This window comes from Mustela lutreola, chromosome 15, assembly GCF_030435805.1.
Source record: "Mustela lutreola isolate mMusLut2 chromosome 15, mMusLut2.pri, whole genome shotgun sequence".
Taxonomy (NCBI): domain Eukaryota; kingdom Metazoa; phylum Chordata; class Mammalia; order Carnivora; family Mustelidae; genus Mustela; species Mustela lutreola.
This window is the reverse complement of record NC_081304.1, coordinates 70,857,834-70,869,130: the sequence shown is the minus strand read 5'-3', so window position 1 is coordinate 70,869,130 and position 11,297 is coordinate 70,857,834. Positions and strand designations below refer to the sequence as shown.

General features: G+C 40.5%; 1 pseudogene; it reads left to right on the top strand.

Annotated features, from left to right (window-relative positions):
- Window positions 1-5,484: 5,484 nt before the first annotated feature.
- On the top strand, window positions 5,485-5,603 carry LOC131817188 (U6 spliceosomal RNA; annotated as a pseudogene).
- The last annotated feature ends 5,694 nt before the right edge of the window (window positions 5,604-11,297 follow it).

Sequence of the window (11,297 nt, the reverse complement as noted above, 5' to 3'; positions counted from 1 at the left end):
CCATTAGCATGGTAAATTCTTTTCCACCCCCTCACTTTAAATCTGGAGGTGTCTTCGGGCTTAAAATGAGTTTCTTGGAGGCAACATATAGATGGGTTTTGTTTTTTTATACATTCTGATAGCCTGTGTCTTTTGACAGGGGCATTTAGCCCATTCACATTCAGGGTAACTATTGAGAGATATGAATTTAGTGCCATTGTATTGCCTGTAAGGTGACTGTTACTGTATATGGTCTCTGTTCCTTTCTGATATACCACTTGTAGGCTCTTTGCTTAGAGGACCCCTTTCAATATTTCCTGTAGAGCTGGTTTGGTGTTTGCAAATTCTTTCAGTTGTTGTTTGTCCTGGAAGCTTTTAATCTCTCCTTCTATTTTCAATGATAGCCTAGCTGGATATAGTATTCTTGGCTGCATGTTTTTCTCATTTAGTGTTCTGAAAATGTCATGCCAGCTCTTTCTGGCCTGCCAGGTCTCTGTGGATAAGTCAGCTGCCAATCTAATATTTTTACCATTGTATATTACAGACTTCTTTTCCCGGGCTGCTTTCAGGATTTTCTCTTTTTCACTGAGACTTGTAAATTTTACTATTAGGTGACGGGGTGTGGGCCTATTCTTATTGATTTTGAGGGGCGTTCTCTGAACCTCCTGAATTTTGATGCTCGTTCCCTTTGCCATATTGGGGAAATTCTCCCTAATAATTCTCTCCAGTATACCTTCTGCTCCCCTCTCTCTTTCTTCTTCTTCTGGAATCCCAATTATTCTAATGTTGTTTCGTCTTATGGTGTCACTTATCTCTCGAATTCTCCCCTCGTGGTGCAGTAGCTGTTTGTCCCTCTTTTGCTCAGCTTCTTTATTCTCTGTCATTTGGTCTTCTATATCACTAATTCTTTCTTCTGCCTCATTTATCCTAGCGGTGAGAGCCTCCATTTTTGATTGCACTTCATTAATAGCTTTTTTGATTTCAACTTGGTTAGATTTTAGTTCTTTTATTTCTCCAGAAAGGGCTTTTGTATCTCTCGAGAGGGTTTCTCTAATATCTTCCATGCCTTTTTCGAGCCCAGCTAGAACCTTGAGAATTGTCATTCTGAACTCTAGATCTGACATATTAGCAATGTCTGTATTGGTTAGGTCCCTAGCCTTCGGTACTGCCTCTTGTTCTTTTTTTTGTGTTGAATTTTTCCGTCTTGTCATTTTGTCCAGAGAAGAGTATATGAAGGGGCAAGTAAAATACTAAAAGGGTGGCAACAACCCCAGGAAAATATGCTTTAACCAAATTAGAAGAGATCCCAAATCGTGAGGGGGGAGAAAGGGGATAAAAAGAGTTTCAAAAAGAAAGAAAGAAAAAAAAAAAGAAAAAAGAAAAAAAAAGAAAAGAATTTTTAAAAAAAGAAACCACCTAAGAAAAATATAAAAAAGAAAAAAAATATATATTAGATAAACTAGTAAAAAATCATTAAAAGAGAAAAAGGTAACAGTTAAAAAAAAAATTTTATCCGAAGGTGAGAAAAAAAAACAAAAAATGAAAAAGAAAAAAATTAAATTAACCGCAAAACTAAAAAAAATCACAGGGAAAAAGCCATGAGTTCCGTGCTTTGCTTTCTCCTCCTCTAGAATTCTGCTGCTCTCCTTGGTATTGAAACCGCACTCGTTGGTAGGTGAACTTGGTCTCGGCTGGATTTCTTGTTGATCTTCTGGGGGAGGGGCCTGTTGTAGTGATTCTCAAGTGTCTTTGCCCCAGGAGGAATTGCACCGCCCTTACCCGGGGCCGGGGTGAGTAATCCGCTGGGGTTTGCTTTCAGGAGCTTTTGTTCCCTGAGCGCTTTCCGTAGAGTTCCGGAGGACGAGAATACAAATGGCAGCCTCCTGGTCTCTGGCCCAGAGGAGCCAAGAGCCCAGGGCCACACTCCTCAGTGCGAGCTCAGAGAACAGCGCCAGTTACTCCCGTCTGCCTGACCTCCGGCCGCGCTCCGAGCTCACTGAGCCTGCGACCGGTTCAAGGTCACCCCGAGCTGCGAGCTTACTGTCGGCTCTGTCTCTGTAGCCGGCTTTCCCGTTCCAATACCCACAAGCTCTGCAACACTCAGACAAACCCCGATCCTTCTGTGACCCTGCGGGACCTGAGGCCACGCTGACCCCGCGTGGGCTTTGCCCCGGGTAGCCTCGGGAGTGATGTCCCTCAGCAGTTGCTCCGCCGCTTGCCGGGAGCCGGCCCCTCCCCCCGGGGTCTATCTTCCCGTCGCTTTGGATTCACTTCTCCGCCAGTCCTACCTTTCAGAAAGTGGTTGTTTTTCTGTTTCCAGAATTGCTGTTCTTCTTCTCTTCGATCTGCCGATGGATTTTCAGGTGTTTGCAATCTTTAGATAAGCTATCTAGCTGATCTCCGGCTAGCTGAATGAGTCTCAGCCTGCTACTTCTCCGCCATCTTGACTCCTCCCCCTTCTTCTATTTATTTTTAGGGAAGTATCCTTTACTGTTGAACATAAAGAAACTTAAGCAAGTCTGTCTTATTCAAAATTTGCATGCTGCTTTCTTATGAAACTAGATTATAGAGTTGTATGAAATAAATTCAATCAGTTAAGACATTAATGTTTGGAAAACTGGGTGGTCAGTTTAGTATTTCAAAAGAAGATTTTAAATTTAAACCTTAAAACTGAGCTCTTTCAGCCTTATTTATAGACCATCCTTCATGCTTCATAAGTATTCCTTCATTGTAAACTAACTAATAGTGTTTGTCACATTGTATATAACTAAAATGGATTTTGTATTCTATTATTTCAGAGTTAGTTGCAGTTTCTATTTCCTTACTTCCTTTTTTGAAAAATAGATTAATTCTACAAAAAGTTATTTCCAGCTTTATTGAAAAATAATTGACATATTATAATTTGTAAATTTAAGAAATGATTTCTTATAACACTGCAAACTTTTAACATTGTGTAAATTTTGTACCATTTGATAAATTGGTATACATCTATATTGCAATATATTCTACATAAAAATGTTAATACATCTACTATCTCATATAGTTGCCTCTGTTTTTTATGCATGTATTGTAAGGAATTTTAAGATCTACTCTCTTAGCAACTTTAATGTATATAGTACAGTAGAGATAAACTTCAGAGGTCTTGTGGGTTTTGTTCCAGACTGCCTCAATAAAGTGATTATATCAATAAACTAAGTCAAATCATTTTTTTTTTTTTTTGGTTTCCCAGTGCAAATAAAAAATCATGTTTCCCAGTGCATATAAAAAATAAACGCTATACTGTACTGTTCAAATCATTATGTCTTTAAAGAAAAACAATTCATATACTTTAAGTAAACTAGTTCTGAGTTTTCAGTGGGTCATAATTACTGATCACAGATCACCATAACAAATACAATAATAATGAAAAAACTTGAAATATTGCAAGAATTACCAACATGTGACAGAGAGACACAAAATGAACAAATGTTGTTAGAAAAATGGTGGCAGCACACCTATTTTATACAAGATTGCTATAAACTTTCAACTTGTAAGAATGTGATATATGCAAAATTTAATAAAGGGAAGCACAATAAAAAAAGTATGTATATATTATTAACTATGATCATCATGCTGTACATTAGATCCCCAGAACTTTTTCCTATTATAGTTGCAAGTTTGTACACTTTGAACACCTTATTCCACCCCAGGTTCACCCCTTGTCAACTCAACTCTATGTTTCCATTAGTTTGCTTTTTCTTCAGATTCTGTATGTAAGGGTTATCGTAATACATAAATTAAAAAATATATAAAATCTTTGAAATATTTCACTTAGTATAATACCTTCACGATCCATCCATGGTATTGTAAATGGCAGTATTTCTTAATTTTTCATGGTTATGTAGTATTCCATAGTATATATTTACCATACTTATTTTATTCATTCATCCATTAATGGATAGTGAAGTTATTTCCATCTCTTGCTTAGAGTTAATAATTTTATAATGAACATAAGAGTGCAGATATGTCTTCGAATAGTGACTTCGTTTCCTTTAGATATATACCTAGAAGTGGGATTACTGAATCATATGGTAATTTTACTTTTAATAATATGAATAGTCTCCATACTGTTTTCCATACAAATTTATATCCCTATCACAGTGCATAAGGTACCCATTTTCCCCAATATTTACCAAAATTTGTTAGTTTTAATTTTTTGGTAGTATATATTCTAATAGGTAGTAATATCTTGCTGTGTTTTTCAGAGGTAAACAAAAACAACAACATAATGACTTTGCCCTGAGTTTTTTATGTTGAGCACTTTTTAATGCTCCTGTTGGTCATTTATATAACTTTTTTGAATAAAAAGTCTATTGAGATCCTTTTGCTATTTTTTTAATTATATATTTTTTTCTTTTTGTATCTGTTGGTTATTAACCTCTTTTCAGATATAAGATTTTTAAGAATTTTCTTCCATTCTGTGGATTGTGTTTTCATTCCCTTTTTTTTGGCAATGCAGAAACTTTAGTTTGATGTAATAACATTTATTTATTTTTGCTTTTTTTGCTTGTGTTTTTGGTCTGGTATCCAAAAAACTATTGGCAAGACCAATGTCAAGGAAAATTTTTCCTATGTTTTCCTTTAGGAAATTTAGTTTCATGCATCACATTTAAGTCTTTAATCTATTTCAAGTTAAGATTTATGAGTGATATAAGGTTCCAGTTTCATGCTGATTTATGTGACTATTCAGTTTTAAATATCATTTACTGAAACAGACTATCTTTACCCATTACATATGTTGGCCCCTGTCAAATATTAGGTGACTGTATGAAAAGATTTATTTCTGGACTCTCAATTCTGTTCTACTTGTTTATTGGTCTGTTTTTATGCCAGTATACTTTATTGTTTTGAGCACGGGGGCTTTGTAGTATAGTTTCAAATCAAGAAGTGTAATTTCTCTTCTTCATTCTTTCTCAGAACTGCTTTGATTATTTGTTTGTCTCATATAAATTTTAGGATTTTTTACTTATTTATGTAAAAACACAATATTGGATTTTTAAAAAGATTATTTATTTATTTATTTGAGAGAGAGAGATGGCAAGCAGGCAGAGAGGCAGGCAGAGAGATAAGAGGTAGCAGCTTCCTGCTGAGCAGAGAGGCTGATGCGGGGCTCGATCCCAGGACCCTGGGGTCATGTCCTGAGCTGAAGGCAGCAGCTTAACCCACTGAGCCACCCAGGTGCCCCTAACATTGGATTTTTGATTGGAATTGAATTTACAGATGGTTTTCGGTAGTATGGACATTTTAACAATGTTAATTCTTACCATTCATAAATATGAGCTATCTTTCCATTTGTGTCTCCTTGAATTTCATATCAATGTCATAGATTATGGGGTACAGATCTTTCATCGTCTTAGTTAAATCTTATCATAAGTATTTTATTAGTTTTGATGCTAGTGTGAATTAGATTGTTTTCTTTATTTTTTCAGATAGTTCATCATTAGAGTGTTAAAATGCTCCTGTCTTGTGCTTACTTTATGGCAGCACATATACTCAAATTGGAATGATGCAGAGAAGATTAGCGTGATCACTGAGCAAGGATGACATGAAAAACTATTAAAAAAATGAAACAAAACAAAATTCTTCTCTTTTATATATTGATCTTGTATTTGGCAGCTTTACTAAATTTGTTTTTTCAAAATTTTTTGTGAATTTTTTAGGATTCTTTTACATGTAAGTTCATGTTATCCAAAAAAAAGAAAATTTTACTTCTTCCTTTTCTTTTTTTTAAGTCTTTTATTTCTTTGTGTTCCTTGTTTCTCTGGCTAGGACATCCAGTACTATGTCAAATGAGAGTAGTGAAAGTGGACACATTTGTCTTTTTTCTGATCTTTAAGGGGAAAACTTTCAAACTTTTTTGATTGAATATGAGATTACCTCTGGGCTTGCAATATGTGTTTTTTCTTTAATGGATTTTTTAAATTATTTTTAAAAATTTTTTATAAATATATAATGTTTTTATCCCTAGGGGTACAGGTCTGTGAATCACCAGGTTTACACATTTCACAGCACTCACCATAGCACCTGCCCTCCCCAATGTCCATACCCCCACCATCCTCTCCCAACACACTTCCCCCCAGCAACCCTCAGTCTGTTTTGTGAGATTCAGTCTTTTATGCTTTGTCTCCCTCCCAATCCCATCTTCTTTTATTTTTCTTTTCGTACGCCCGAAACCGCCTATGTTGCATCTCCACTTCATCATATCAGGGAGATCATATGATAGTTGTCTTTCTGAGATTGATTTATTTCGCCAAGCATAATACCCTCTAGTTCCATCCACGTCATCACAAATAGCAGGATTTCATTTCTTTTGATGGCTGCATAGTATCCCATTGAACATATATACCACATCTTATTTATTGATTCATCTGTTGAAGGACATTTAGGTTCTTTCCATAGTTTAACTATTGTGGACATTGCTGCTATAAACATTTGGGTGCATGTGCCCCTTCAGAATGCCACGTTTGTATCTTTAGGGTATATACCCAGTACTACAATCACTGGGTCATAGGCTAGTTCTATTTTCAGCTTTTTGAGGCACCTCCACGCTGTTTTCCAGAGTGGTTTCACCAGCTTGCATTCCCACGTACAGTGTAGGAGGGTTGCCCTTTCTCCACATCCTCGCCAGCATCTGTCATTGACTGACTTGTTCATTTTAGCCATTCTGAAAGGTGTGAGGTGGTATCTCATTCTGGTTTTGATTTGTATTTCCCTGATGCCGAGTGATGTGGAGCATTTTTTCATGTGTCTGTTGGCCATTTGGATGAATTCTTTGCAGAAATGTCTGTTCATGTCCTCTGCCCATTTCTTCATTGGATTATTTGTTCTTAGGGTGTTGAGTTTGATAAGCTCTTTATAGATTTTGGATAGATACTGGCCCTTTATCTGGTATGTCATTTGCAAATATCTTCTCCCAGATAACTTCTGACAGTCATCTTTTGGCTTTGTTAACTGTTTCCTTTGCTGTGCAAAAGCTTTTTGATCTGATGAAATCCCAATAGTTCATTCTTGCCCTTGCTTCCCTTGCCTTTGGTGATGTTCCTAGGCAGAAGTTGCTGCTGCTGAGGTCAAAGAGGTTGCTACCTGTTCTCTCCTCAAGGATTTTGATGGATTCCTTTCTCACATTATGCTTCTTCATCCATTTCCAGTCTATTTTCATGTATGGTGTAAGGAAATGGTCCAACTTCATGTTTCTGCATGTGGCTGTTCAATTTTCCCAACACCATTTGTTGAAGAGGCTGTCTCTTTTCCATAGGACATTCCTTCCTGCTTTGTTGAAGACTAGTTGACCATAGAGTTGAGGGTGTATTTCTGGGCTCTCTATTCTGTTCCATTGATCTATGTCTGTTTTGGGGACAGTTCCCTACTATCTTGATGATGACAACTTTGTAATAGAGCTTGAAGTCTGGAATTGTGATGCCAACAACTTTGGCTTTCTTTTTCAATATTCCTCGGGCTATTCGAGATATTTTCTGGTTCCATATATATTTTAGGATGATTTGTCCCATTTCTTTGAAAAAAACGGATGGGATTTTTGATAGGGATTGCATTAAATGTGTAGATTGCTTTAGGTAGCATAGACATTTTCACAATATTTGTTCTTCCAATACAGGAGCATGGAACATTTTTCCATTTCTTTGTGTCTTCTTTAATTTCTTTCATGAGTACTTTAGAGTTTTCTGAGTATAGATTCTTTGTCTCTTTGGTTAGGTTTATTCCTAGGTATCTTAGGGTTTTGGGTGCAATTGTAAATGGGATTCACTCCTTAATTTCTATTTCTTCAGTCTTGTTGGTATAAAAAAAATGCAACCAATTTCTGTTCATTGATTTATATCCTGACACTTTACAGAATTCCTATACAAGTTATAGCAGATTTGGAGTGGAGTCCTTTAAGCTTTCCACATACAGTGTCATATCGTCTGCAAACAGGGATAGTTTGACTTCTCTTTTGCCAACTTGGAAAAGTTTGGATGCCCTTAATTTCTTTTGGTTGTCTGATTGCTGAGGCTAGGACTTCTTGTACGATGTTGAATAGCAGTGGTGATAACGGACATCCCTGCAGTGTTCCTGACCTCAGCGGTATTCAGTTTTTCTCCATTGAGAATGATATTTGCAATGGGTTTTTCATAGATGGCTTTGATAATATTGATAATATGTGCCCTCTATGCCTACACTTTGAAGAGTTTTATTCAGGAAGGGACACTGCACTTTGCCAAATGCTTTTTCAGCATCTATGGAGAGTATCATATGGTTCCTGTTCTTTCTTTTATTAATGTGTTGTATCACATTGATTGATTTGCAGATGTTGAACCAACCTTGTAGCCCTGGAATAAATCCCACTTGGTCGTGGTGAATAATCCTTTTAATGTACTGTTGAATCCTATTGGCTAGTATTTTGGTGAGAATTTTCGCATCTGTGTTCATCAAGGACATTGGTTTGTAGTTCTCTTTTTTGATGGGATCCTTGTCTGGTTTTGGGATCAAGATGATGCTGGCCTCAGAAAAAAAGAGTTTGGAAGTTTTCCTTCCATTTCTATTTTTTTGGAACAGTATCGTGAGAATAGGAATTAATTCTTCTGTAAATGTTTGGTAGAATTCCCCTGGGAAGCATCTGGCCCGGGGCTTTTGTTTGTTTGGAGATTTTTGATGACTGTTTCAATCTCTGTACTGGTTATGGGTCTGTTCAGGTTTCCTATTTCTTCCTGGTTCAGTTGTGGTAGTTTATCTGTCTCTAGGAATGTATCCATTTCTTCCAGATTGTTGAATTTGTTGGCGTAGAGTTGCTCATAGTATGTTCCTATAATTGTTTGTATTTCTTTGGTGTTTGTTGGTTGTGATCTCTCCTCTTTCATTCATGAATTTATTTATTTGGGTCTTTCTCTTTTCTTTTTGATAAGTCTGGAAAGGGGTTTATCAATCTTATTAATTCTTTCAAAGAACCAGCTCCTAGTTTCGTTGATTTGTTCTATTGTTTTTTGTTGTTGCTGTTGGGTTTTTGTTTGTTTATTTGTTTCTATTTCATTGATTTATGCTCTGATCTTTATTATTCCTCTTCTCCTGCTGGGTTTAGGCTTTCTTTGTTGTTCTTTCTCTGACCCCTTTAGGTGTAGGGTTATGTTGTGTATTTGATATCTGAGAGAGAAGCATAGGTGCACACGTCTGTCACTGCGCTCCCCAGGAGCATGTCTGGGGAAGGCGCAGCACGCCACCCCAGGAGAAGAGAAGGAGCCATTGGCCTTGTGGTCGGGAAAGGTCGGGAAGCAGAATAGCCTGCCGTGGCAGGAACAGCAGGCCATTGGCAAGACAAGTGTCACCTGCTCCCTGTGCGGAGAGACAAAGCCTGGTTCCTAAGGAGACATGAGGGGATGACTAGGGCAGGGATGCATGCTCCACTCTGAGGAAGGAGTCTGGGCAGAAGACAGGCCTTTCCTGTGCCTCTGGTCCCAAGGGGACAGCATCTCCTTGACCACCTGTCCGTAGGGCCGACTTGGGCTAGATACCAGGCGCCATATCCGGAACTTGCAGAAATAGCTCCCTCGAGAAACGGGCAGTCAGATGCCATCTTTCTCCAAGATGTGACAGCGTTTTCGGTGGCAGGGAAGGAGTGGGGACAATCCCCCAAAGCTCCCCATTCCAGTGAACGGGCGGTGTTCAGGGATACTGTCGCCTCTCCTCTCCTGTGGGGAAGGCACTGGCCTTGTCAGCGAGTCCGCCTGAGGGCCAGTGCAAAAGGCCAAGCGTTGCCTACACCGGGAGAATGTAGTGTGCATTGAGTGCCATCCTACGCCATGCACGTTGCTGCAGGGTTGTGACTGTGTCTGCTTAGTTCGGCCTGGCAGGGTGAACCCAGAGCGCCAACATGGAGCCTGGGAAAGCAAGGCCCAAGAGGGACCAGCTCTCCTGCAGCTCTTCTTCCCTGATGCGACAGAGCGAACACCCAAATCCTTGCTGAGGAAGCAGCAGCGAAGTGCCGTTCGTGCCAAGCTGAAAACCTCTGCGGAAGCATAGCAGTCGCTGGGAAATCAGAGTCGGTTCTGTGGGCTGCTGTTGCTGCTTGCCTTAGCCTAGTATTTGCAGCACGGCGGGAGAAACCCTCATACAGCGAACGGCTCTTTGCCTGGGCATCTCCTCTGGGAAAGCACAGCATTCTTTGGGAAATCAGAGTCGGGTCTGTGGGATGATGCTGCTGCTTGCCTGAGCAAGACTCCACAGCACGGTGTAATAAACCTGCATGGAGCGAAATCCTCTTTGCCTGGGCATCCCCACTGCCTGAGAGAGAACCGTGGTTGCGCCTGTGGAAAGAGCCTTAAGGAAAGGGACATGTCTGTCACTGGACTCCTCAGGAGCCTCTCTGGGGGAAAGTGCAGCAAGCTGCCCCAGGAGAAGAGAAGGAGCCATTGGCCTTGTGGTCGGGAAATGGTCGCGAAGCTGGACAGCCGACCCTGGCAGGAACAGCGGGCCGGTGGCAAGACAAGTGTCACCCACTCCCTGTGCAGAGAGACGAAGCCTGGCTGCTAAGGAGACATGAGGGGATGATTGGGCCGGGGAACATGCTCCAATCTGAGGAAGGAGTCTGGGCAGAAAGAAGGTCTTTCCTGTGCCTCTGGTCCCAAGTGGAAAGCATCTCCTTGGCCACCTGTCCAGAGGGCAGACGTGGGCTTGCCACCAAGCTCCCGGGCCTGAACTCACAGAAACACCTCCTGGAGGAACGGGCAATCAGATGCCGTCTTCCTCCAGGATGTGGCAGCATTGGCGGAGGCAGGCGGTGTCCCGGGGAAACAGGGACACTTACCCATTACTACCCATCCCAGGGCACGGGCGGTGTGCAGTGATCCTCTCGCGTCTCCTCAAGGACAGGGAAGGCACTGGCCTAGTCCCCTGTCCACCTGAATGCCAGAGCAAAAGGGCCGGCCGTGCCTACGCTGAGAGATGGCATTGTGAGCAGAGTGCCATCCTAGACCACGCACGCTGCTGCAGGGTCGAGACTGTGTCTGCTTATTTCAGCTTGGCAGGATGAACCCAGGATATGAACTTGGAGCCCGGGATAGCAAGGCCCCAAGAGGTAACAGCTCTCCCGCAGAACTTCTTCCCTGACGCGACTGAAGCCTTGCTGAAGAAGCAGCGGCGAAGTGCTGTTCGCTTCAAGCCAAAGCGTCTGCGAAAGCACAGCATTTGCTGAGAAATCAGAGTCGGTTCTGCGGGCTCTTCTGCTGCCTGCCTGTGCCCAGTCTCGCAGTGGATGAAACCCGCATACAGCGAAAGCCTCTTTGCCCGGGCAT